At 39.0% G+C, this 25,021-nt stretch overlaps 1 long non-coding RNA gene and 1 pseudogene across 1 annotated transcript; both read left to right on the top strand.

Annotated features, from left to right (window-relative positions):
- The first annotated feature begins 577 nt into the window (after nucleotides 1–577).
- Nucleotides 578–19,087, top strand: LOC125616935. The gene is made up of 3 exons (XR_007347725.1): nucleotides 578–588; nucleotides 1,950–1,956; nucleotides 18,927–19,087. It is a non-coding gene; the product is annotated as an uncharacterized LOC125616935 (long non-coding RNA).
- LOC107136116 lies at nucleotides 18,019–18,679 on the top strand (annotated as a pseudogene).
- Nucleotides 19,088–25,021: the final 5,934 nt, after the last annotated feature.

Genomic DNA, 25,021 nt, shown 5'->3' on the forward strand with positions numbered 1-25,021 from the left:
AAAGGGATGATTCACATCCCAGGTAGGACGGAGCAAGACAGCATGAGATTCCATCATGCTACTCAGAATGCTGCATAATTTGAAAGTTATAAATTGCTTATTTCTGAAATTTTCCATGTGATCTTTTCAGACTGAAGTTGATCATGAGTAACTAAAACCACAGAAAGTAAAACTATGGAGAAGGAGGAACTGCTATAGTATCTTGCCTAAATATTTCACTGAAATGGGATCTCATCACTAAGCAGATCAAAGCTTCACTTTTTTATTTTTTTATTTTTTATTTTTATTTTATTCTTTTTTTTTTTTGGTACCAGGGATTGAACCCAGAGGTGCTTAACCACTGAGCCATATCCCAGCCCCCTTTATTTTATATTTTGAGACAGGATCTCACTAAGTTGCTTAGGGTCTGACTAAGTTGCTGAGGCTGGCTTCAAACTTGTGATCATTCTTCTTCACCCTCTGGAACCTCTGGGATTACAGGTGTTTACCACCACGCCTGGTGCTTCCCATCTTAAGAATGGTCAGTTTCATCTTTTTCTACAGGTAACTATGTACATGCTCACATTGAATGAAGATATCAGAAGTGTGGTGCCTGTTTGTGTAACATCAAGATATCGCTGTGCAACAAATCACCCTGAAACAGAGGGGCCCAAACAATAATCATTAACGAACCCATGATTCTGCAGGCCAGCAGCTTAGACCAGAATAGCTGAATGGTTCTACCTTTGACTGGTCTCCCCAGTCATCTAAGGCCAGCTGTGGGCTGCTGAGATGGCCTTGCTTCTGGAAGTTGGCCAGCCATAAGCAGGGGCACCTCAGCTCTGTTCCACGTGGTCTCTCATTCTCCAGCAAACTGGTCTGGGCACAGCCTCCTCAGCATGGCTGAGGAGAGAAAATAATCAGGCACAAGGTCTTTTCTTTTAATTTTTTAATTGATTTTTTTAAAAAATAAATGACAGTGGAATGCATTACAATTCTTATTACACATATACAGCACAATTTTTCATATCTCTGGTTGAATACAAAGTATGTTGACACCAATCCGTGTCTTCATACATGTACTTTGGATAATGTTGTCTGTCACATTCCACTATCCTTGCTAACCCCCTGCCCCCCTTTCCTCTCCCTCCCCTCTTCCCTATTTAGAGTTCATCTATTCCTCCCATGCTCCCCCTCCCTACCCCACTATGAATCAGCCTCCTTATATCAGAGAAAACATTCAGCATTTGTTTTTTGGGGATTGGCTAACTCAGCATTACCTTCTCCAACTCCATCCATTTACCTGCAAATGCCATGATTTTATTCTTTTTTATTGCTGAATAATATTCCAATGTGTATATATGCCATATTATTTTTATCCATTCATCTACTGAAAGGCATCTAGATTGGTTCCACAGTTTAGCTATTGTGAATTATGCTGCTATAAACATTGATGTGGCTGTGTCCTTGTAGTATGCTGTTTTTAAGTCCTTTGGGTATAGACCGAGGAGAGGGATAGCTGGGTCAAATGGTGGTTCCATTCCCAGTTTCCCAAGGAATCTCCATACCAATTTGCAGTCCTACCAGCAATGTATGAGTGTACCTTCCCCCCCCCCACATCCTCACCAACACTTATTGTTGTTTGTCTTCATAATAGCTGCCATTCTGACTGGAGTGAGATGATATCTTAGAGTAGTTTTGATTTGCGTTTCTCTAATTGCTAGAGATGATGAACATTTTTTAATATATTTGTTCACTGATTGTATATCCTCTTCTGAGAAGTGTCTGTTTAGGTCCTTGGCCCATTTATTGATTGGGTTATTTGGGTTTATTTTGTTTTGTTTGTTTGTTTGTTTTGGTGCTTAGCTTTTTGAGTTCTTTATATACCCTAGAGATTAGTGCTCTATCTGATGTGTGATGGGTAAAAATTTGCTCCCAAGATGTAGGCAAGGTCTTTAAAGGCTGTATAGCTCTTCTGTTACAGCAAAATAGCTACTGCAAACTTTGCACCTTAACACAGCACTTCACTTCTCAGCTCTCTGCTCTATAAATTAGACATCTAGCCCAAGATGAATGAGTTCTCTGAAGTGGGTATCTTAAGATTGAAATCAAGGTGTCAGTTCCCATCTGAAGGCTATACAGGGGGAAAATGTGTTTCCCATTTTATTCTTGGTGTTGGCAGAATTCAGTTCTTTGTGATTATAGGACTGAGGCCCCCAATTCCACTGTGGCTTTTAAACAGAGACTACTCTCAGCCATTTGAGGCCACCCATGCTTCTTATCACAAAGCTCCCTCTATCTCCAAGCCAGCCAGGGCATGCCCCCTCCTTCAGGTCTGCAGAAGCCTCTATCTCTAACTTCCAAGCCCTCTAGACTGAGAGTGCTCATGAGATTATGTCCAACCCACCTGGACCACTTCCATATCTTAAAGACTGATTATTAAACTGAAATAAAAGCCACCATCTGCATCCACAAGACCGGAGCCCTAATAAGAATAAGATATATTCCATGCATGTATAATTTTATCAAAATGGACTCTACTGCCAGGTATAACTAAAAAGAACCAATTTTAAAAAGAAAGAGAAAAACAAATCATGACAGCTTGGATTTAAATAGTTTTTCAGAGCTTAATTAGTTCATAAAATGGTAACAGAGATGAACTGCTATGTGATTCATGGGCAGACTTGGAAATGTGCACCAAGGGTAGAAGGAGAGCTTGTGGAGACACATTTTTCTTTTGAACTTTTGTAATCACTGTTGGGATCCACACACTTCCCTATGTTCATCACTTTGTTGCCCTTGCTTCTTGGCTAAATGGGCCAAGTTTATCAGATTCTGTGTAATTTCACAAGCCAGGTCTGCCAGAACTCACAGAGGCTTCCATTGCTGATGGGAGTTAAGCCAATAATACAGAGAATCCAAGAATCGTAAGGACAACCACCCATGAAATAATTGTTTTCAACAAGAAACAGAGTACAGAGCAGGTTGCGGGAAGACACTGGGAAGTGAGGTGCCCAGTGTTTTACCTGGTTTGTGGACGCCACTATTGAAGGGCTCCAGAACTGTTTCTTAGGCTCCTCATTCTACATTCAGTCAATGTTGCGATGGAGAACTCAGAATAGCAATGATTTGCCTGCATATGTGCCCCCCGCCCCCGTATTTTGTCACCTTCCATTTATGTACATGCTATTGAAATAACACTAGACTTGTTCAACTTTCCTTTTTAAGAAGCTATTAGCTTAGCTGGTGGTCTGTATTATTTCCACATTTAAGCAATAAAGCAGCATTTCTTTTTTAAAAAACCTGACTTTTTTTTTCAGTTAAGTTTGTTGCCAGATCTCCCAAAAAGACAGCTGAAGTCTATTAAATATGTTGATCGCTATGATTTGGAGAAGGTGTTGGCAAGATTTTGAGCAGGGTGCGATGTTGCTGATGGATTTTTCTGACAATGTAAGGATGAGACCAGATAAAGGGGAAGAAAGGGTGCTGGATGTGGATGAGGGTGTAGGAGGGTTCCTCTCTGGCTGTCACCCTGCTCTCCATCAGTGACAAAATCAAGTGTCTTTAAAGTGTGATAGCAGCTGGGACAGTTATATCTGCCTGACTCTGGACACACATGAGTCTGCCTTTTGGAAACCTTTCTGTGACATAGGGCATAGGCCCATGGAAAGGCCATGTCTTTTGAGGGGCCACTTATGCAAGTCCCTGGCCAGTTTCTTGGATCCCCAAACCATAGTGCCTGGGAAATTAAGCAGATAGACCTGGTCCCCAGTGTTTTTGCAGGGTAACATTTCCTTCGCCATAACAATAAACAGACGCTCACAATTAAATGCGTTCACTCCATAAGGGCCCGTTGTGGCATTCCTGGGGACATTTGTGAGGCAGAAAGATCAGGTTGCTATTCCCGGGAGCTTATTTCCTTGTGATATTAATGCATTTTGCTTTCAGTTAGTTTTCCTGATAATTTTATGACATTTTGAGATCATTAGAGACATCCTGAAATATACCTACACTGGGTTATAAATCATGATAAAAAAAAATGTAAAGTTCTCATTTTCTTTCATGTGTACTTAGAGTGAGATTGAAAAAAAAAAAAACTTAAATTAGGTATTCACAGTTTCCCTTTCAGGAAATTACTGAGAGCTGCAAGTATATATATTATATGTACATATTTCTGAAGTCACTTGATGACCTAAAAATTTCCTCCCTCTTAATTCGCTCTTGCTAAACAACAGCATCTTCCTGTTTGGCAAAAGAAAGAACACGTGTCTTTCTCTTTTTTTTATTTTTCCCACTGAGAAAATGAAATTATCTACTTGGTTACCACACTAAGGATTAGTGAGGCCATTTTAAACACAAGGAATTAAAGTGTTTCCTGATAATAGTATGTTTTTGTTTAATCACATTAGAAGGAAATAAATATAAAATACTGTGGATAAAAATCGAATTACTCAGGACTGATGGTAAAAAATTTTGAGCAACTCTGATCTGCATGAAATAGCATTCTTTTTAAAACTTTATCAGTTTGAAGAAAACTGAAGCTTCACTATCAAAAAACAACTCTGTGAGCAAAAATTACTGATCTTGAGTGCAGGACACTGTTTAAGCAGAATTTTCTGTGATGATGAAAATGGTCTCTATACTGGTCGTCAGTAGCCACAGGTGGTTATCCAAATTTAAGTCAACTAAAATTTGGTAAAATTAACAATTCAGTTTCTCAAGTGATAGTAGCCACATGTTAATTGTGCAACAGTGATACCAGTACCAACTAGATTGAATAGCACAGTTCTGGGCCTCTGGAAAGTTTAGGTATGCAGTAAAAACACACACCCAAGGTTTTCCAAACATGGGGTAGAAATGGGCAATGTTTCCCAAAAGACCTTTATGAAGCATGAGAAAAAAGGCCCACTTTGTATCACCTGGAGGATTTTTTTTCCTCTTTCCATCAAGTTCCAACCAATAATCAAAACACTCCCAGTACTTTTCATCCCAACATTTTGAGCAAATTCTCAACTCTCCCCCTGATATGTGTTTTACACAGCCCGTCTATAGACAGCACACTTTCCAAGTACCTAGTGTATGTTTCCATGTAAAATCACTTTTCTGGTCTTTTCTCTATACTTATAACGGAAATTCCCCCTACAAAGCCTATCTATACCTTAGCAACCACACTTTCCAAGGCTGTTCCGTAAAGCAGGTTTCTCTATTTACTTTTGTCTATTTCTACAACCCAGACCACGCCATCAGATTTCCAGACTGGCAAGAAAGATGAAAATAGACAAAGTCCTTTATTGTACAGATAAACCTTTATTTTTCTATGAGAGCAGACATACATCAAGGCTTCAAATGACCCTTGGTCAAACCCTGAGGGCCAGCCACAAATTTCTGCCTATGTATTAATCAACTGAGTATCACAGTTCACATATGAATAACAGAGATCATTCATAAATTAATCTTTACAAAATGTATCAAATCTAGTTTGTAGGGATTTTCATGAAAGAGAAAATGTATGCTTAACCAGCCTCGGTCTCATGTTACAGTGTTTTACAGCTACAATGTTTAGTGTGAGCTTAGAATTCAAGTGAGAAAAAAGCCATAACTCCAACCTTCCATCTCTACCTTCCCCAGTAGAAGTTTACCATGGGGAATTCCTGGAAATGATTTATGTCATTTTTCTGGAATCAGCTCCAGTCTGGACAGGTGGGAAGGAGCCTATCATATCAATGTGCCTCAAAGAAATCCTCTCAAAAAGCAAAACAGTCCACTAAGTCCTCGGCTCTGCCTTGAAGAAGATCCCAGGATTTAATTTCTTCTAATCTTCATAGGTAAATTTACTTACTCATCATTATTATCTACACCTGGACCATCTCCAGGTGGAGATTAGACATCGGTAAGTGCCGTGAGTGAACTGTATTCAGAGTTAACCTCCTGGGGGAACTGACTATTGGTAAATATATTACTAAATACACCACCTTTTTGAGAACTTCTGAATGCACTGATAAATATAGGAGATTGCTTATAACTGTATATGTGCTTGACTTCTAATATAATAGCATTTACTTTCTAAACTGCTGGTTGGGTTTACATACACGTGCTTCAGCCCCAAGATGCCTGAAGAGCATCTGCTTATCACATGCTCACCTACCAGGCCAGTTTTGAGCTAAACACAATGCCAAGTGTAAACCCTTATTCCTAAGGTGGAACTCAAATCAAGTGGATCCAATGAGAGGAAATAAGACAAAATGAGACACCCTCAAGCCAACATTAGAATGAGAGTTACCTCCAATGTCACCCTCAGAAGTCAGTTCCTCATTTTGGCCGAACCTAACATTTTAACTCCCCCCCCCAAAAAAAAGACACAGCATCATGTTTGGAACATATGTGGAAAGTGGCAGCAGGATCTGTGAAAAAATGTGAAGAAGAGAAAAATGTCTGTGGAGACATTCAAATTGAATACAGAAACAGTCTTCCATAGTTGGAAAACCAGCCCAGGTTTGGAGCAGAGTTCAGCAAGTTACAGCCCAGGACCAAATGTACCACCTGTTGTTTTGTTGTTGTTGTTTTTAAATAAAGATTTATTGGAACACAGCCACACCTGTGTGTGTGTGTGTGTTGTCTACGGCTGCCTTTAAGGCATATATTAGAGTTGACTAGCTGTGACAAAGACAGTATAACCCATAAAAGTGAAAATACTTACTGTACAGAAACAGTTTGCTGACCCATAACTTAGAGTAATCAATGTGTTATATTTTATCAGAAATAGTAATTATTCCAGTTGCCTGAAGCAGCTCTTTGGAACCACTTCTTCACGTCCCTTACAGAGTAGCATTTATACCTCACTCTTGAAGGCAACTCTCAATCTCTGCTCAGTTTCCATAAGTTCTGAGAATAATTGTTTCCTCATTAACATTTGGTAAATTTATCTTTAGGAACTTAAAAGGTGATTGGGGACATCTCTGAGTTTGATTTCAAAATATGTGAAGTCTGACCCTGGGATTCTTCAGGGGCTGGTAGCTAGGATAACAATACAACTGCTAGAGGCTTTTCGGGGGTTGCCTGCTGCCCAGGACTTTGTAGTACAGGCCATGGGAGTGAACTTGAAAGATCAGGCATAATTACTTTTCCAAGTTTTCACCATAAATAATCATTTTTAAAAGATTCCAGTAACTTACACACTAGGAAAAAAAAGTGGGATAATGACGCAGTGGCACTGCTCTGAGCAGTCATGTGCAATGTCATGCTGCCATCTGCAGCATTTCAACGTTTTCACCATACACTGTGATTTTTATGACCTCTGCAGACACGTGTGATCTACTGAAGGAGGAAACCTTTTTTTTACTACGCAACAGTAAGAGAAAGGTTTAGAACAAAATTTTCCTTTTGGTCGGTCTTCTTTCTTCCACACACATACCATTATTTTCAGGTTGACTCCATTTCCTGATAATTTTTTAGGCACTCATGATGATGTTAAATATTAATGTGAATCAATGTGCTATATATCACAGTGCAATGGAACTGACTGGAAATGCTGTGGTTGAACATCTGTGTACAGTCACACAAATGCTGTCAGTAAGCGTCCTGTGGGGGGTGGGATGTAACAACAAGGGCAAGACCTAAGGGCCAGGAAAGCCCATTTTTAATAAAATCTTGGTAAATTGGGGGATTAAAGAATCTAAAGGGAGTGCTTGCTTCAGCATTGCAGACACTAAAACTGGAGCGATTCAGAGATTAGAACAGCCCCTGCACAAGGATGGAAGGCACATTCCTGAAGAGTCATGCTCCAGAGAACAAAAGAATCTAAGGGGTTGCATCACTGTGCTTCTCTAAAATCCCTAACTCCAAATATAGTTACATTCTGAGGTTCTGGGGTTAGGATTCAACGTACAAACTGGCCCAGGATGGAGAGGACTGAGTTCAGCCCGTGACAGGAAATAAGATAAAGCACCTGCTTCTAATGTTTGTACCTAAACTTAACAGAAGACAATAAACAATAAGACATTAGGGTACCTGAAGAGAGGGGAGGGAGAGAGAAAGGAACAAAGAAAGGAGGCGGGAAAGAGAGAGGGATGGAGAAAGAAAAGAAAGGAAAGCTCAAAGAATATGAGGTCTAAATTCATACAAACAAGAGATCTTGTCTAATTAAGAAATCCATTTCACCTGTGCTCCTAATAAGACAAAGTCTAGAGCAGAGGAAGACAGTGAAAGTGAGTGATCCCAGCCATTAGGGACAGCTGTCTTTTCCTGCAATGCCTGTATCATATGCATGGTGTCTTGAAGCTACAGTGTCACTGCAGTTCGTGAGAGTTCTGAAGTCATCAAAGAAACAAAATGCATTTTTAAACTGTTTGATACACAGTTTACTCTTTTTTACTTCCAATATCCAAGATTTTCTAAAAACATTATGCATTTTTATAAAATGTGGATTTAAAAGGTTCACACATTTTATAATCATTTCTGCCTAAAATTGTTCTTGGTGAATGAGTATATGCGGTGAAAGTTTCAAAAGATGATCATCAAATAAAATAACATACATGATATACCTACCACCACTGTCGCACATGGCAGGAATCATAATAAATGAAGGCTGTTGGTCCGTGTATTAAATGAAAAGATGGGTGCAAAAATCCTTGACTAGTGTGGGACAGGAGAAGCCAAAGAGTGAAATGCCCTAGGGCTCGAGGTACCTGTCCCTAGTGGAGTGGACTGGAGGATAATTCAGGGTCTGCTCTTCTATGGACACCTGAGGTTAAAGCGTCTGTTAATGAGACACTGATAACGTTCATAATAGCAAAGCCATGCCTTTCTGCTTTCCTCAACATGGATTACCCTCTAGTGCTCTGAGAGCAGTTTTGACTTGACCTTCCTATTAACTTGTTTCTTTGATGGCTTCAGAACCCTCAGTAGCCACAGGGACACTGTAGCTCCAAGACACTATTTATATGATACAGGCATTGCAGGAAAGACAGCTGTCCCTAGTGACTGGGACTTCTCAATTTCACAGCCTTCTCCTACTTCAGACTTCTTCCTCTTAGTAGCATAGGTGGAATGAATTTCTTAATTAAACAAGATCTCTTATTTGTATGAATTTAGACTTCATTGTTTTTGTCTTGCAATCTTGCAGTAGTTGATTGATTGTGGCTGTAAAAAATACTCAGGTGTTGGGCTGGGGATGTGGCTCAAGCGGTAGCACGCTTGCCTGGCATGCATGCGGCCTGGGTTGGATCCTCAGCACCACATACCAACAAAGATATTGTGTCCGCCGAGAACTAAAAAATAAATATTAAAAAATTCTCTTTCTCTCTCTCTCTCTCTCTTTAAGAAAAAAAAAATGCTCAGGTGTTGAGTAGTTTATCCCCCGCCCCCATCCCACTGATAATTTCTAATCATAGAACAGAGTAAGGGACAATTGAACTTTTAGGCACCCCTCTTTGCAAAACAATAACCAAAGAATACCTAAAGCAGTCATTATTAACAAAAATGTATTCTTAATTAATGGAAAATTTTCAAATAAAGAATAATTGCTCCTTATAAGCAAAATTCCAATTACCGCTGCAAATGGAAAGCACAGGTGATTTCAGATCTGAATCTTTCCACGAGGACGTTCTTTCCCAACATTTTGTGGTGCAATCCTGCCATCTGGTGGTCAGTATGTGCTATTTCACATTTAGTTGAACAAAGTAACTTCCAACCTTTTAACAATGGTCCTCCTCTCTTTCTTTCATTTTATTACTCCCCAGGTCTCTAGTAGACACAAAGAATCTGATTTTTACTCATCTTCATTATAGAATCTGCTTGTTGCTTAAATCATGGATGAGGTTACTTCTGGAATTCTCTGCTTTCGACGGCGACAAAAAGGGATCCTGCCCTGACCCCTCCACAGAAGACTCATTTCTGGCCTGCACCAGCTGTGCACTCACACAAATCAAGGTGTCCTGGGCCCAATGCCCGTTCCCACCCAAATCCTTTTCTTCCTGCTACCTGCCCTCCATCTCACCTCACCACCAGTTCCACTTCCCTGCCTTTGTATTAATGCATGACTGCTCTCGTTTTGCCTGAGGTTTTAATGAATAATAGCAGACTACCGCTTCTCAGATATCATTTGCATTTGATCTGCTCCCCGACACTATCATGACCCGCGTCTTCTCAGCACTCACAATAATGAGAGGAATTTTAAGATACAAAAAGAGATCCGTGGTGTAATTTTCATACACAGTCTAGCTGTCCACAAGAACACAGGAGCATTTTCCAAACCTTGGGTTTCTGCTGCCACCTTCAGGAAACTCGTTGTAACAATTTGTGATACTGGGGCTGTTTACTTCAAGGGTACCCTGCTGAGCCAAATAGAACCAGGTAAGAAAGAGTGGTTGGCATTCAGCTAATGGTATTTCACAAAGCCTTGTAACATTTTATTTGCTGCTCAACAAAATAGTAGAAACACAAAAGTAGCCAACGCTATATCTATACCGTATCTATGTGCAATGAAAGTGTATAATGTTTTGTTATTTATAATGAAGCTATATGGAGATAAAAAATATATATATAGATTCATGCTCCTGCTACATTGAGAACAGCTGACATACATGTGTGGCCATCGGTGTTCTGTGTGCTTTATCGTGGTTGGCATTTTCACATTCTTAATCACTTCAATAATTCCATGCCGTGGATACTACTATTAACCCCATCTATTTTACAGAGGAGGAATCAGTTACCTAGCAAGCTTGGGCTTGAGCTATCTGGCTTCAAAGCCAATTTTTCTTGCCATTGAGAGAATCTTGTCTTTTCAGAAGATATCAAGAAAGCATGATTCTGAGAGACAAGAATGGACATAGCATCGTCTCCTCATCCATTCAACAAATGGCACAGAGATTGCACAGATCAAGAAGACAAGCAAGGACTTTGCTTACTAAATATGAGCTAGCAGAGAGGGCTATTTTACACTGGGCAGTCTGAGAAGAGGGCCCAATCTATGGCAACCTAAAAAAATAAATAAATATCTATATGAAGATCTATGGAGAGTGTTCCAGATAGACATGACAATCTGATAGCAAAACCCTGAGAGGGGACACATCTGGACATGTCTGAAGAGCTCAAAGAAGGTCCTTTTCATGGGTGAAGAAAGGAAGGGAAAGGTGGAGGAGGCAGATCTGAGAGCCACACATAACTACAATGTGGAGGGCTTGGTGAGCCGGATCCTGTGTGGGTGAGAACAGCCTTTTGGAGGTCCTAAGAAGATCACTCTGGCTGCTCATATGGAAAGAAGATTATAAGGACCCAAGAGTGGAAGCAGGATTACCAGTCAGAAATCACTTGCAATAGAGGATGGAGAGACCAAGATGCCCTTGACTAGTGGTAATGGGATGGAAAGATCTAGAGGATCCGAGGTATGTTGTGACTATGGAGGGTACAGGTGTAGCTGAGGCTTTTCGTGTGGAAGGGAGAGGGGAAAGTGAATTAGAAGCAACACCCAGGTGGAGGAGGTTGTTATGACCCAGGAGAGAGCCTAAGGGTGGAGGGGAGCAGACCTAGAGTTGTACGTGAAACCCGGATTAGGACGCCCATTCTGTCTTTCTGAAGGTTTGACTAGTCCAGCCATTGAACAACTTATATATTGTTTTATTTGAGCCAGGCACTATTCCAAAGTCATTTAGCTGCATAAAATAGCTTTAAAACTTTCCAAGTCAGTGGGTAATGATGGAAATGCACACTACAGTTAATTTAAATGATTCTGTGTAGGAAATTTAAAAAAAAAAAAAAGGAGGGGACATTGTTTTCAACCCTCTAAAGGAATATCCAGAAGTGAAGATGAAGTTAACTTCTAAAATCTTGGTACTCCTAACCATTATTGGTTTGGATTTTTTCCTTTTGTGAGCACACATGTGTGGTACTAGTGATTAGACCCCAGGGGTGCTGTACCACTAAGCTACATGCCATCGCTTTTTATTTTATTTTGAGACAAGGTCTTGTTAAGTTGCCCAGGCTGACTTGTAACTTGCCTTAACATCCCAAGTGGCTAGGACTACAGGTGTGTGCCAATGTGCCTGACTTTGAAATGGACTATCATGTTATATAATTCTCAAAGCCTTGGTGTCAAAATGTCCCTTGATAACAAAATTATCATTCTGCTTGTAGAGTTATATTGTAGATTGGAGTAATGTTTATTTTTAATTTGAAAATAATCTTTTTCCTCATTCCAGTTTTGATTAAGTATTGGGCCAATAGGCTCAATTCTCCTCAAGTTATTCTTACAAAATTTTGTGAGGTTTGAGAATATCTGGGGTTTGTTTTAAAGAAAATTCCATGAAATCAAGAAGATACTGGGTGCAGAATGCATGAACTGGAAATATAGAAATGGAAAGAAATGTTCCATCTTCTGGGAAAACATGCAGAATTATCAATTACAGGGAGCTAACCTACACTTAAAAAACAGTACATCTTTCCACTGTCAGAGAGACACTGTAAGGGTTGGGAATGTTTCTGCCTTGTTCCCTAGAACTTTTATAGAATTTCCATTTCTAGTTCACTTTGTCCAAAGACTTGGAGGACAGATGAATTACTCAAATTCGCTAACCACCAAGACACATGCTCCACTAAATGATCTATATTTGAGCAAATTGTTCTAGAATCTTGATAAATCTTACTGTATAAAAAACATTACATACTTTGTGGTCTATATGAAAGATATTATCAGACATTGGAGACATAATGTTTTACATTCCTGAAGCAGGGTTTTCTAGTTAACCAATGGTGAGATGTATTCATATCTTCAAGTTTGCTCTACTTACTAACTTAGCTATTGTTGGGATTCAAGCATCAGAGAAGAGGTTGGACTACCAACTGCTTAAGATGCCATGGAACCCTAAAGCCCTATGAGTCCTTGCCACCATCAAAAAGAAAAAAAAGATGATGGTCCTCTCAATCATAAAAAATAATGATGAATATCTTTATAATCTCAATAGAATAACATATATTATTTTATTTGTGCCAGGCATTATTCCACATTCATATTAACTCATTCAATGCTCAAAAGAATTTGGGTTACAAAGTGTATCTAGGCATTAGACCAGAGACCCTGCACCTACTAAAAGAACAAGTAGGCCCAACTCTCTATTATTTTGGCTTAGGAGTCAAATTCCTCAAAAGACTCCTCAAGTGCAAGAAGTAAATCAAGAATCAATAAATGACATGGTATCAAACTAAAAAGCTTCTTCACAGCAAAGGAAACAATCAAGAACATGAACAGAGAGCCTACAGAATAAGAGAAAATCTGTGTCGCCTGCACCTCAGATAGAGCATTAATCTCCAGGATATATCAAGAATTCAAAGGTTTAACACCAAAAAAAAAAACAATTAATAAATGGGCAAAGGAACCAGAAAGACACTTAATAGAACAAGAGTTGGAGAATGTCATGCTGTGCAAAGTAAACCAATCACAAAAAAACAAAGGCTGAATGTTCTCTCTGATAAGTGGGGATACTGATCCATAATGGGGACAGGGGGGTGGAGGAACTTTGATGATTGGACAAAGGGGAGGGAGGAGGCAGGAAAATGGTGGAATGAGATAGATGTCATTACCCTAGGTATAAGTATGACAGCACATATGGTGTGATGCTAAATCGTGTACAACCAGAGAAACGGGAAGTTGTGCTGCAATTGTGTACAATGAATCAAAATGCATTATGCTGTCATATATACCTAATTAAAATTAATTAATTATTTTTAAAAACCTAACAACCAAGAAAAGCCTAGGACAAAATGGATTCACAGCTGAGTTCTACAAGACCTACAAAGAAGAATTAATCAATATTCTTCAAATTATTCCATGAAATAGAAAATGAGGAAACCATCCCAAACTCATTCTATGAGGCTAGTATCACCCTAATAACATAACCAGACAAAGACACATCAAGGAACGAAAACTTCAGACCTATATCCGTAATGAACATAGATGCAAAGATACTCAATAAAATGGCCATACTACCATATTAAAAAGATAGTGCACCATGATCAAGTGGGGTTCAACCCAGGAATGCAAGGTTCGGTTCAATATACAGAAATCAAAAATGTAATTCATCACAGCAATAGACTTAAAGACAAGAATCATAAAATCATCTCAATAGATGCAGAGAAAGCACATGACCAAATATAGCACTCCTTTATGTTCAAAACACCAGAAAAACTAGGGATAGTAGGAACATATCTCAACATTTTAAAGTTATCTATTCTAAGCCCAAGGCCAAAATCATTCTAAATGAAGAAAAATTGAAAGCATTTCCTGTAAAACCTGGAACAAGACAGGGATGCCCTCTTTCAACACTTGTATTCAACATAGTCCTTGAAACCCTAGCCAGAGCAATTAGACAGATGAAAGAAATTAAAGGGATAGGAATAGGAAAAGAAGAACTCGACTATCACTATTTGCCAACAACATGATTCTATACTTACAGCATCCAAAAAATTTCACCAGAAAACTTCTAGAACTAATAAATGAATTCAGAAAAGTATCAGGATAAAAAATCAACACCCATAAATCAAATGCATTCCTGTACATCAGTGATGAATCAACTGAAAAAGAAACTAGGAAAACTACCCCATTTACAATAGCCTCAAAAACAAATAAAATATTTGGTGATCAACAAATAAAATGAAAAACCTTTACAATGAAAACTACAGAATTCTGAAGAATAAATTGAGGAGGACCTTAGAAGATGGAACAATCTCCCATGCTCTTGGATAGGCAGAATCAATATTGACAAAATGGCCATACTACCAAAACCCTTATATAGATTTAATGCAATTCTTATTAAAATTCCAATGACATTTTTCATAGAAATATAAAAAACAATCATGAAATTCATTTGGAAAAATGAGACCCAGAATAGCCAAAGCAATCCTTAGCAAGAAGAGTTGAAGCAGGAGGCATCACAATACCAGACCTTAAATTATATTGCAGATCAATAGTAACAAAAATGGCATGGTGCTGGCAGCAAAATAGACATGTAGACCAATGGTACAGAATAGAAGACACAGAGAGAGACAAACCCACATAAATATGGTCATCTCATACTGGGCAAAGGCACCAAAAACATACTTTGGAGAAAAGATAGCCTATCCAACAGACAGTTCTGGGGAAACTGAAAATCCATATGTAGCAAAACAAAATTAAACCTCTGTCTCTAAACCCTGCACAAAAATCAACTCAAAGTGGACTAAAGACTTAAACAGTAGAAAAGAAACCATGAGCCTAATAGAAGAAAAACTATGACCAAATCTCCACCATGTCAGCTTAGGATCTGACTTCTTTAACCAGACTCCTAAAGCATAAGAAGTAAAATCAAGAATCACTAAATGGAACAGATTATAACATGAAGAGAGAGCCTATATAATGGGAGCAAATTTTTACCACACACACATCAGATAGAGCACTAATCTCCAGGATATATTAAAAAACTCTAAAAACTTAATACCAAAAAAAAAAAAACCCAATTAATAAATGGACAAGGAGCTAAACAGACACTTGACAGAAGAAGAAATAAAATCAATCAACAAACATATGACAAAATGTCATATGTCTCTAGCAATTAGAGAAATTCAAATCAAAATTACTCTAAGATTTCATCTCACTCCAGTCAGAATGGCAATTATCAAGAACTCAAGCAACAATAAGTGTTGGTGAGGATGTGGGGGAAAGGCACACTCATACATTGCTGGTAGCACTGAAGACTGGTGCAACCACTATGGAAAGCAGTATGAAGATTCCTCAGAAAACTTGTAATGGAATGACTGTTGGACCCAGCTATCCCACTCTTCTGTTTATACCCAAAGGACTCAAAATCAGCATACTACAGTGACACAGCCACATCAATGTTTATAACAGCTCAATTTACAATAGCTAAACTATGGAACCAACCTAGATGCCCCTCAACAGATGAATGGATAAAGAAAATGTGGTACATATGCACAATGGAATATTATTCAGCCTTAAAGAAGAATGAAATTAGGGTATTTGTAGGTAAGTGGATGGAAGTGAAGAATATCATGCTAAGTGAAATAAGCCAAACGCAAAAAACAAAAGGCAGAATATTTTCTCTGATAAGCAGATGATTATCCATAATTGGGGCAAGGGGATGAAGGGACTTTGGATTGTACAGAGGGGAGTGAGGGGAGGGTGGGGGTGTGGGGATGAGAAGGATAGTAGAATGAGACAGACATTATTACCCTATATATGTGTATGATTCCACAACCAGTGTGACTCTGCTCCATGTTCAGCCAGATGAAGAAGAAGTTGTGCTCCACTTATGTACAATGTGTCAAAATGCACTCTACTGTCATTTATAACTAATTAGAACAAATTAAAAAGTAAAAAAAGGAATAGAGAGATTGATGAATTGTTTGATTGATGATTAGTTAGCCATTACTCTTATCCCACTTTCTTAGAGGAGGAAACTGAGATACAGAAAGTTGCAACAACTTCCTCAAGGTCAAAGGATCCAAGGTGCCTGCCTGCAGAGTCCATTTTAAGATAATTTGAAAATACAAACCTGACTTATAGCATGAAAGACACACAGACAAAATTTCACACAAGATCTATAACAGCCATGTTACCCTTTAAAACGTTTTAAGAATCCAATCAAGAAGTGTGAATGCCATATTGTCAAGCCCATGGTAACCTTGAACTTGATCTTCAGAGGATGAACCTCTAAGGGTTGGTTATGCTGTTATAACATATTTTTGGCTCACAGCACAGGAAGATAGCAATTTCTGAAGATGAGCCTCACCACTGAAGGCCACCATCATGGTTCTCAACCAATTGACTTTAACTGATCAGAGAAATCACAATGAGGCAGTGTCCAGAGGTGTTTCTGTGGCTGAGTGACATTGGCATTCTCTTCCAAAAATTGTCATCATCTCCAAAAAGAAAACTGTTCATTTACATTCCAAAACAGCTAGTTGAGAAACACAAATCATCAGTCTTGAAGTCAGTTGTTTTATCATTGCTTTTTTCCTAATCTGATTAAACAGGCATCATTCAAATCTTACAAGTCCTTGAATATTCCTACCTTGAAGGTAGAAAGGACTACTGGCCAAGGAAAGGTTTCTGAAATACACAAAGGGTTATGTAGGAATTCAGGCATAAATATGGGTTAAATTAAGGGGGAAAATATCATAGAATGACCTTTGAGAAAAGGTGGAGGGGCAAAATCTTGCAAGAAATTAGTTTCTCTTAAGATAGTTGTTAATCTTTAGTTCTAAGATAAGGCTATCTTCATATGACCATCATGTAGAACATCACAGTTTGATACTCTGGTTGAACAACTGTGAAAATAACATAGGCGTTGACCAGGCCAAGCCCGTTTCATAGAAAATGAAGCCTCAGAGAAGGTAAGGGAAGCTCCCAGGTTCATCCTGCTCAGTAGTGTCAAAGCCTAGGTTAGATCTGGTTCATCCTGCTTTGCAAAATATGAAAGAAGAACTTTTTGCAACAAAAATGCAGCTGTGCCTAAAACATTACATTACACAACCTTTCAGCCAGATCTACCCATCTTACCATGTTTAGAGACTTCAAAGAGCACTAAGGGGGGCTGGGGCTGCAGCTCAGTTGGTAGTGCTTGCCTAGCAAGTGTGAGGCATGGGGTTCGATCCTCAGCACCACATAAAAATAAAACAAGGGTATTTATTGTGTCCATCTACTATAAAAAATATTTTTTTTAAAAAGTACTAAATACTTTAGTTCACTACATGACCCAAGAAAATCCTGAAACATCCATTACTTAACACTCGCCTTCCTGTCAAACCTTTGAATTCTCAAACGATCTTGAAAAGAACCAGCTGTCATTTTGGATTTTTCTTGTAAATATTTCTACTATTCGAGGTGTATTTGCTGAGATTAGAATGATTGAAATGGGAAGATGTACAACATATGAACTAAAAACTCCACCATGGATTATTCTAAAAACAGCAGAATAATGTTTTTCCCCTTTTCTTTTTGAAATCATGTGTCTAAATCTAGCAGGTGGTTAGGTACAAGAAGAGATGTTGGGGATGCCCAAGAGGAAGGTCAGCTCTGCGAAGGCGCAGCGATGGAGGAGCCCAAGCGGAGGTTGGTCCACCTGCCGGCCAAGCCTGCTCCTACCAAGGCGGACACCAAGGCCAGGAAGACGGTGGGCAAGGATAAATCATCAGTTCAAAAAGGGAAAAGGTGAGCAAAAGGGCAAACAGGCTGAAGTGGCTAACCAAGAAACTGAGGAAGATTTACCTGCAGAAAATGGAGAAACGAAAAACGAGGAGAGTCCAGCCTCTGATGAAGCAGAAGAGAAAGAAGCCAAGTCTGATTCATCACACACCATGTCTTTTCAGTGGTCCCGTCTCCCTTCTGGTACAATCCAGAGGAATGTTTTTATCAACTATTTTGTAAATGCAAGTTTTTCAGTAGCTCTAGAAACATTTTTTTAAAAGAAGGGAATCCCACCTCATCCCATTTTTTAAGTGTAAATGATTTTTTTTTAGAAGTGAAATCATTTGCTGGTTGTTTATTTTTGGGTACAACCAGAAAATAGTGGGATATTGAATTATGGGAGGCTTGGACTGTCTTTGGTGTCAGCTTAACATTCCATAGGTGGGGGGTTAGTTTTATATCCTACAATACAAAACATATTAAATGGCAGTTTGGAGTCACAGTATTGCATTTAATGTCTCGAATATTTTAAATCACTTCTATTCCTGTGTTTGTTAGTAGAATTGTTTCCTAAAGAAGACCACTACTGGATCATTGCTGTCAGAATCGTATGTATTCTGTAACATCTTTGGTTTGGAAATCTAGTTTTCCTAATATTTTTTAATGTGCTGTGAAAGATGGAAAATTTGAGTATGTTGTGTGTGACGAAGTTTTGAACTAGTGGAACCTTAGTAAATCAGCATTCAAAGATATTGGTACTTGATATTCTATTAAGAAAATATTGCCTCCAAATTAAAAGCTGGAAAGTCACTGGAATAACTGAAAAAGAATCACAGTATAAGGCTTTTTAGATTTCCAGTACGTGTGTTAAGAATTGTGTACAAAGTGAAATGTCTGTGTACTGATTGTCAATACAGCCAATAAAATCTCAAACACACACACACACACACACACACACACACAAATATGTTACCGATTAAGATTTAGACAGAAATTTCTAAAGTCTTTAAAATTAAATTGTTGCATTTCAGACCTGAAACCAGTTTTTAATCTACCTTTTATCAATTCATGGAAGGCAGGTAATTTGAATTCCCATCAGAAACTTCATCTCCAGGGTAGCTACTCACAGACCTCATAGAAATGATCATATAATGTGAAAAAAATTAGCACTATTTCAGAAATACAAAGTTATGTAAATTTTTTTCTATAACTTCTCTATCCACTCTATTTGTCTGGACAGAGATTCTGTTCTTTCAAACATACATTCATACACACACACACACACACACACACACACACAATCCTGTTCTCTACATTTTTTTTTTTTTTTGGATACTTCTGCATCTAAAAAGTCAATGGAATTCCAGAGGTTACTAAATATATTCTGATGTTTTTATGCAGTGCAAAAATAAAATAGTGCTTTTTTTTAAGGTAAAAGTAACTTTCAGGAAGAAGACAGTAAGACTCTTGGATATTGTTAATTAGAATTTTCCAAAATCAATCAGTACTTGTTTGGAGTGAAGACTTGTCCATTTTCATTTCTACAAATCCCATACCAGAAAGTTCTAATGCAGCCCTAGTTCTTTGTGTAACTTCCATTAGCGATAATGCCAGGGAGGCCCAAGGGCCCCTCACAGAGCTATGTATAACCTCATGAATCCCCAGGGTGAAGGAGATTCTGCCTCTTTTGGCAGGTTATTTCCCTAGTGAAGAAAAGACAAGACATTCATGATCTCCCTTATATGTTGATTCTAAAAAAATCTATCTTGTAGAAGCAGAAAATTGAAAACTGGTGGGGAGAGGGAGGGATAGGTAAGGGGAAGATACTATTCAATAGCATGCGGTTGCAGTTATATTAAAACTATGTTTTAGTAAATAAAAAAAATTAGTTGTAGATGGAGAGAATTCCTTTATTTTATTTTATTTTTTTCTCTATGTGGTGCTAAGGACCGAACCCAGGGCCTCACACATGCTAGGCAAGCACTCTGCCACGGAGCTACAGCCCCAGACGCTTTAGTAATCTTTTTGAAGTACATGGGGACCACCACTGTAATAGTGTGCTGTATATTTCAAAATGACTGAAATCGATTTTTAATATTCTGACCATACACAAATTGATAAATTGGTGAGGTGTTGGGCATGCTAATTAAATGACTGAGTCTTTCTACAATGTACATATAGATCATGACACCATATTGTGCCTCATAAATATATACAATTATTATTTGTCAATTAAAGATTTTAAAAGAAGAAGAAAGTCAATCGGCCAGCAGTCTGTCAGTTTTCCAGTAGCAAACAATAAATGCATAGATGCCTCCTAAAGTTCTGGTGAACCAATGAAAGGGAGGATATCGTTTCTGAACTTGGCTGAGCCCACCACTTGCCTTGTAAATGTCAGTGTGTGTCTGAGCATCTGACATTGCTCAGCAGCACATACCAAAGGCCAGGAATTTGGCAGAGCTGGGCCGATTACAGTGCCTAAAAATAATCTGTTTTATCAAAGTCTATTCTGATGCCTTTTAGCATGTGGGCAAAATGCTAGAACAGCAAGATCTTTAGGAAGTGGAAATTCTGAGATGTTTTCCAAAGATTCCAAATGACACAACCTCATTGTGCAAGAAGTAACCCTTCATCTTCAGTCCTTGTGGCTTGTCTATTTTTATCTCCACGAAGGTTTTTTTTTTTTCCAGCTCTGTAAGACAATGCTCTCTTGTGGTAAACATTTATCAAGTATAACCTAACTTAATTCAACAAGTCCTTATTGAGAACCTATTATACACAAGGCACTTTGTTAGGCCCCATGAAGAACAGAAAGACAAACAAGTAAATGTCCTTTTTTGTAATATGCTCACAACGAGAAGAAAATAGACCTTTCCTGAGAACAAGCCATTCTGAGCTAGACAAACCACGACCCAGACTTCCAATGAGGAAAAACCAAGAGCTAGGGAAGGAGGAACAAGGAAGAAATTAACTTTGGTGGTGAAGATTAGCAGTGGTTTCTTGAAAATGTTGGATTTTAACCCAGGTCTTCAAGAGGAAGTAGAGTAGGCCAGGCAGAGATGGGGAAGTGCTCTGAACAGAGAGTGGCAGAGACAGAAAGTGCAGGGATTAGAAAAACGAGTGTGAGTCTTCAAGGGTTTTCATTGTCACAGGCAAGAGGGTCCTCCAAAGTGAGAAGGCTAATGGCACCAGGAAAGACAACACAGAGCTGTGGACTCTAAGCAAGAGGAAGAATATCATTTCTTTAAAATTGCCAAATCCACAGAGTGATGCTGCATGCTGGAGATGGGACGGGCACAGTTTGGGCACCTAATCTGATGACATGCCAAGGTGCTACCCTTCTTTGGCCATCATATTCATGCTCACCTAAACTCAAGGCATGCTAGCTGGTGGTTATTCTTTCTTTTACAGCAACTTGGTTCTGGATTTTAACTCAGGCATCTCCTGTTACAGATTCCGTGTATTGAAAGAGATCTCAGTAAAATCATTCCATGTATTGAAAGAGATCTCAGTAAAATCTCCATCCATCTCAGTCATAAATCAAAAACACATTTATTTTATTCTTAAGCTCATATTTGAGTCTTATATTGCTATTGCAAAACACTTTAAATAAGCATCACTTCACTTGACTCTTTGAAGAGCCTTTGAGCTAGATTTCACCTATTCCAGTTTACAGAGAAGAAACACCTTGTATCTGGTAATTGGAAAAATAGATCATGAAATCCAGGACGTCTGATTCCAAAACACTTGTTCCTTACAGATCAAGACAATGTTACAAATGGTCTCTGTAACATAAAAAAGGAGACCTTCAGGGCTGGGGCTGGGGCTCAGTGGTGGAGCCCTGTCTTGCACGTGTGAGGCACTGAGTTCAATCCTCAGAACCACATAAAAAATAAATAAATAAATATGTTGTGGCCATCTAGAACTAAAAAATATTTTTAAAAAAGGAGACTTTCTACATTCTAACTTAAAATTAACATCATAAGAAACCAAAACTTCCAATAGCAAAATACTTTGAAACTACTCAGAATTCTCCTTCCGAATCCAGACCACATTCTGATTCAGATATCTTTTCCTCAGAGTAGTTATTTGGGTGCTATTTTCTACTGATGTGATTCACTTTGTAACTGTTTTTGTTCTATCATTCCATGCAGGCACAGTATTCTAGTTTCCTCGTCTTTTCAATGGAATGTCCTGAAGTGTGAGTATTGCATTGAGTCATTATACATGTTGCTATTTTTGCATTAATTTATTCAGCAGATGTTCATTAGATATGGCAGATGCTCTGCCATGCAGGACTAGGGACATCAAATTACCACAGAAAGCTATAAGGAAAGGGGATTTCAATCTATTTAGAAGGTATCATCTACATTGAAGGCAGTTGTCATGAGTGGTTGAAGAAGTTACACGGAGAGAATCCAGTTATGCTAAAACTGTTAGAACAACTAATGAAGCCAGTTGGCACATTTTAATGGATTTATAAAATATTTCATAATGGGAGCAGAATAGAAGAAGAAACAAAGTAGAAAAAAATTTTAGATCATCTTCTTAAAGGAATTTGTCTAAGATTTCCTTATTCCTGTTGCCCCATTTCCCCAGCTCTTGAACAGCATCAATGGTAGCAGCAGCCTAGAAGCCAGGAGTCCCTGTCTTAATCCATTTTCTGCAATGTACCATAGACTCCATGATTTACAAGGAAAAGAAATTTATTTGCTGTGGTTCTGGGAGCTGGGAAGTCCAATGTCAAGGTGCCAGCGTCTGGTGAGGGCCTTTTTAGTGCATCAAAACATGGCAGAAGGCAGAAAGAATCAAGTACAAAAGACAGAGGACAGGAGCAAAGGAAAGCTGAGAAAGTCAAACTGTTCAACAACACACTCTTGAGGATAACTAATCCATTCACTTGATAGTGGTTTTAATCCATCAGGAAGGTGAAGCCCTCCAGACCTGAACACCTCTTAAAGGTCCATTCCTCAATACGTTACTTTGGCAATTAAACTTAGACATGAGTGTTGGAGGGGATGTTCAAACCACAGCAGACCCTCTGGCCAAATGCAGCTGCAAGAGCAAGCCCAGGTGAAGCCAACAGAGGAAATGCCCAACCCATTCACAGATGTTTGAGAATAATAAATCATTATTGCCTATGACAGTAAACTGCAGGGTAGTTTGTTGCACAGTGATGGACAACTGAAATAAGACAAGAAAAATCTCCTAGGAGCTGTAGGACCAAAAGGATCAAGTTGGTCAGGCATCTTAGGGCAAATTGACCAGGATAAAGGTAAATTTAAGACCAAGAAGGAGATTTCCACAGAGGAGAGTGGCAAGAGAAGCATTGTGGGAAAGATTTGTTCAGAACTTCTTCTAGGTATAGGAAAGAAAGTGTAAGCAGAAGAAATGCAGCTTATGTGACTGCATCCTGAGTGAATTCCTCCAGTCTATTATTTTCTCATGAGATTGAGTCAGTTTCTCGATTTCTTTCAGTTGTTTATTCTTAATGCAAAGTTGCTTTGAGATTCATTTAAAATGTTCACTCTCAGAGCTGTAATTCTTATTTCCAGGAATAAAAAATGAATGACATAGAGAAGGACATATAAATTAAGTTAGACTTTAAGAAGATAGGAGGATTGATACAACTAGAATATGGTCCTAAGACAAAAAATGAAGAAACTGGCCAGTTCCTTATTCCTGACACTTAAGCAATCTAATGTAAATAGAGATCAAGGACACAAGACAAGGAGAGGCAGAATCTATGATTAAGAATGAGTTGCAGTGTGTAATCCGTTTGGTTTGGACAAATAAAGACAATCCTTAAGATTTCAAGTTCTAGAAATAAGGAGGCGAATCCAATTAGAGCAAAGGAATAAAAGTAGAAAGGAGTCTGGAAAATACAGGAAGGAAGCCGGCAGTGACACTAACTCATCCACCGTGGAGAAGCAGAAGGGCTGGCAGCGACTGAGGGAAAGGAAATCCGTGTGGCAGTGAGGGGCTCAGGAACTGGCATGAGAGGGAACTGTGAAGTTGGAGAGAACTGAGTCAAGAAAGGTAATGAAGAGAAGAGAGAAAAAGACTAAGAATAGAAACCCTTAATGGTAAGGCAACCCGAATAAAACCAACGTGCCCCTGTTAATGTGTGTGAGTTGCATTGAATTAAATTCTTTGAAACATTTCCTGTGAAACCCAACCCTCAGGCATGAAAATTACGTGTCAAACCTCTCCAGTCCACCCTAAGTCCCCTAAAAATAACTTCCAGGTATTAGGGAGAGCTGGCTGGTAGACTGGAGCTGCGTGGCTCACGGAGCCAGATATGCTCTTTGGATCCAGAAAGTACGCCGTCCAACGGCTCGGGCCAAGTGGGAGAAGCACGCTCCCAGGTGGGGCCCCCTCTAGGGCGCCTGGTGGAGCTAGTTTTCAAAACCACTCTGTCTCAATCAGTGAGCAGGTGCCTTCTGACATCCCTCTGAGCTCCAAAGCCCCAGGATCAAGGCCTGCTTCCTGAAAGGGCAAGCTATGCATTGGCGTGGGTCCCTGTGCTATGCCCTGCACTGGGGTCAACCTAAATCTGCTGTTGCTGTTCTGCTTGCAACGGTTCTTCTTTACCAAGAGCCCCACTTGCACTGGACTCCACATCCTGGCACTCTGTTGCTTCACTCAGGAGGACAGGGACAAGTATCATCAACAATGGGATCATGTGGAATAGCCTCCTTTCCCGACTTTTTTCCTTGGAGCATAATCTACCATCAGTATCTATTTGAGCTCACAACACCTCATCATCTAAGCTGTGAGGAGGATAAAAGGTTGCAAGTATAACCCCCCCAGCCCCCACTTCCCAGCCAGGAAGAGGATAAAAAAGAGAATCTTTGTACACGGATGAGT

This window comes from Marmota marmota, unplaced genomic scaffold (assembly GCF_001458135.2).
Source record: "Marmota marmota marmota unplaced genomic scaffold, marMar, whole genome shotgun sequence".
Lineage (NCBI taxonomy): Eukaryota > Metazoa > Chordata > Mammalia > Rodentia > Sciuridae > Marmota > Marmota marmota.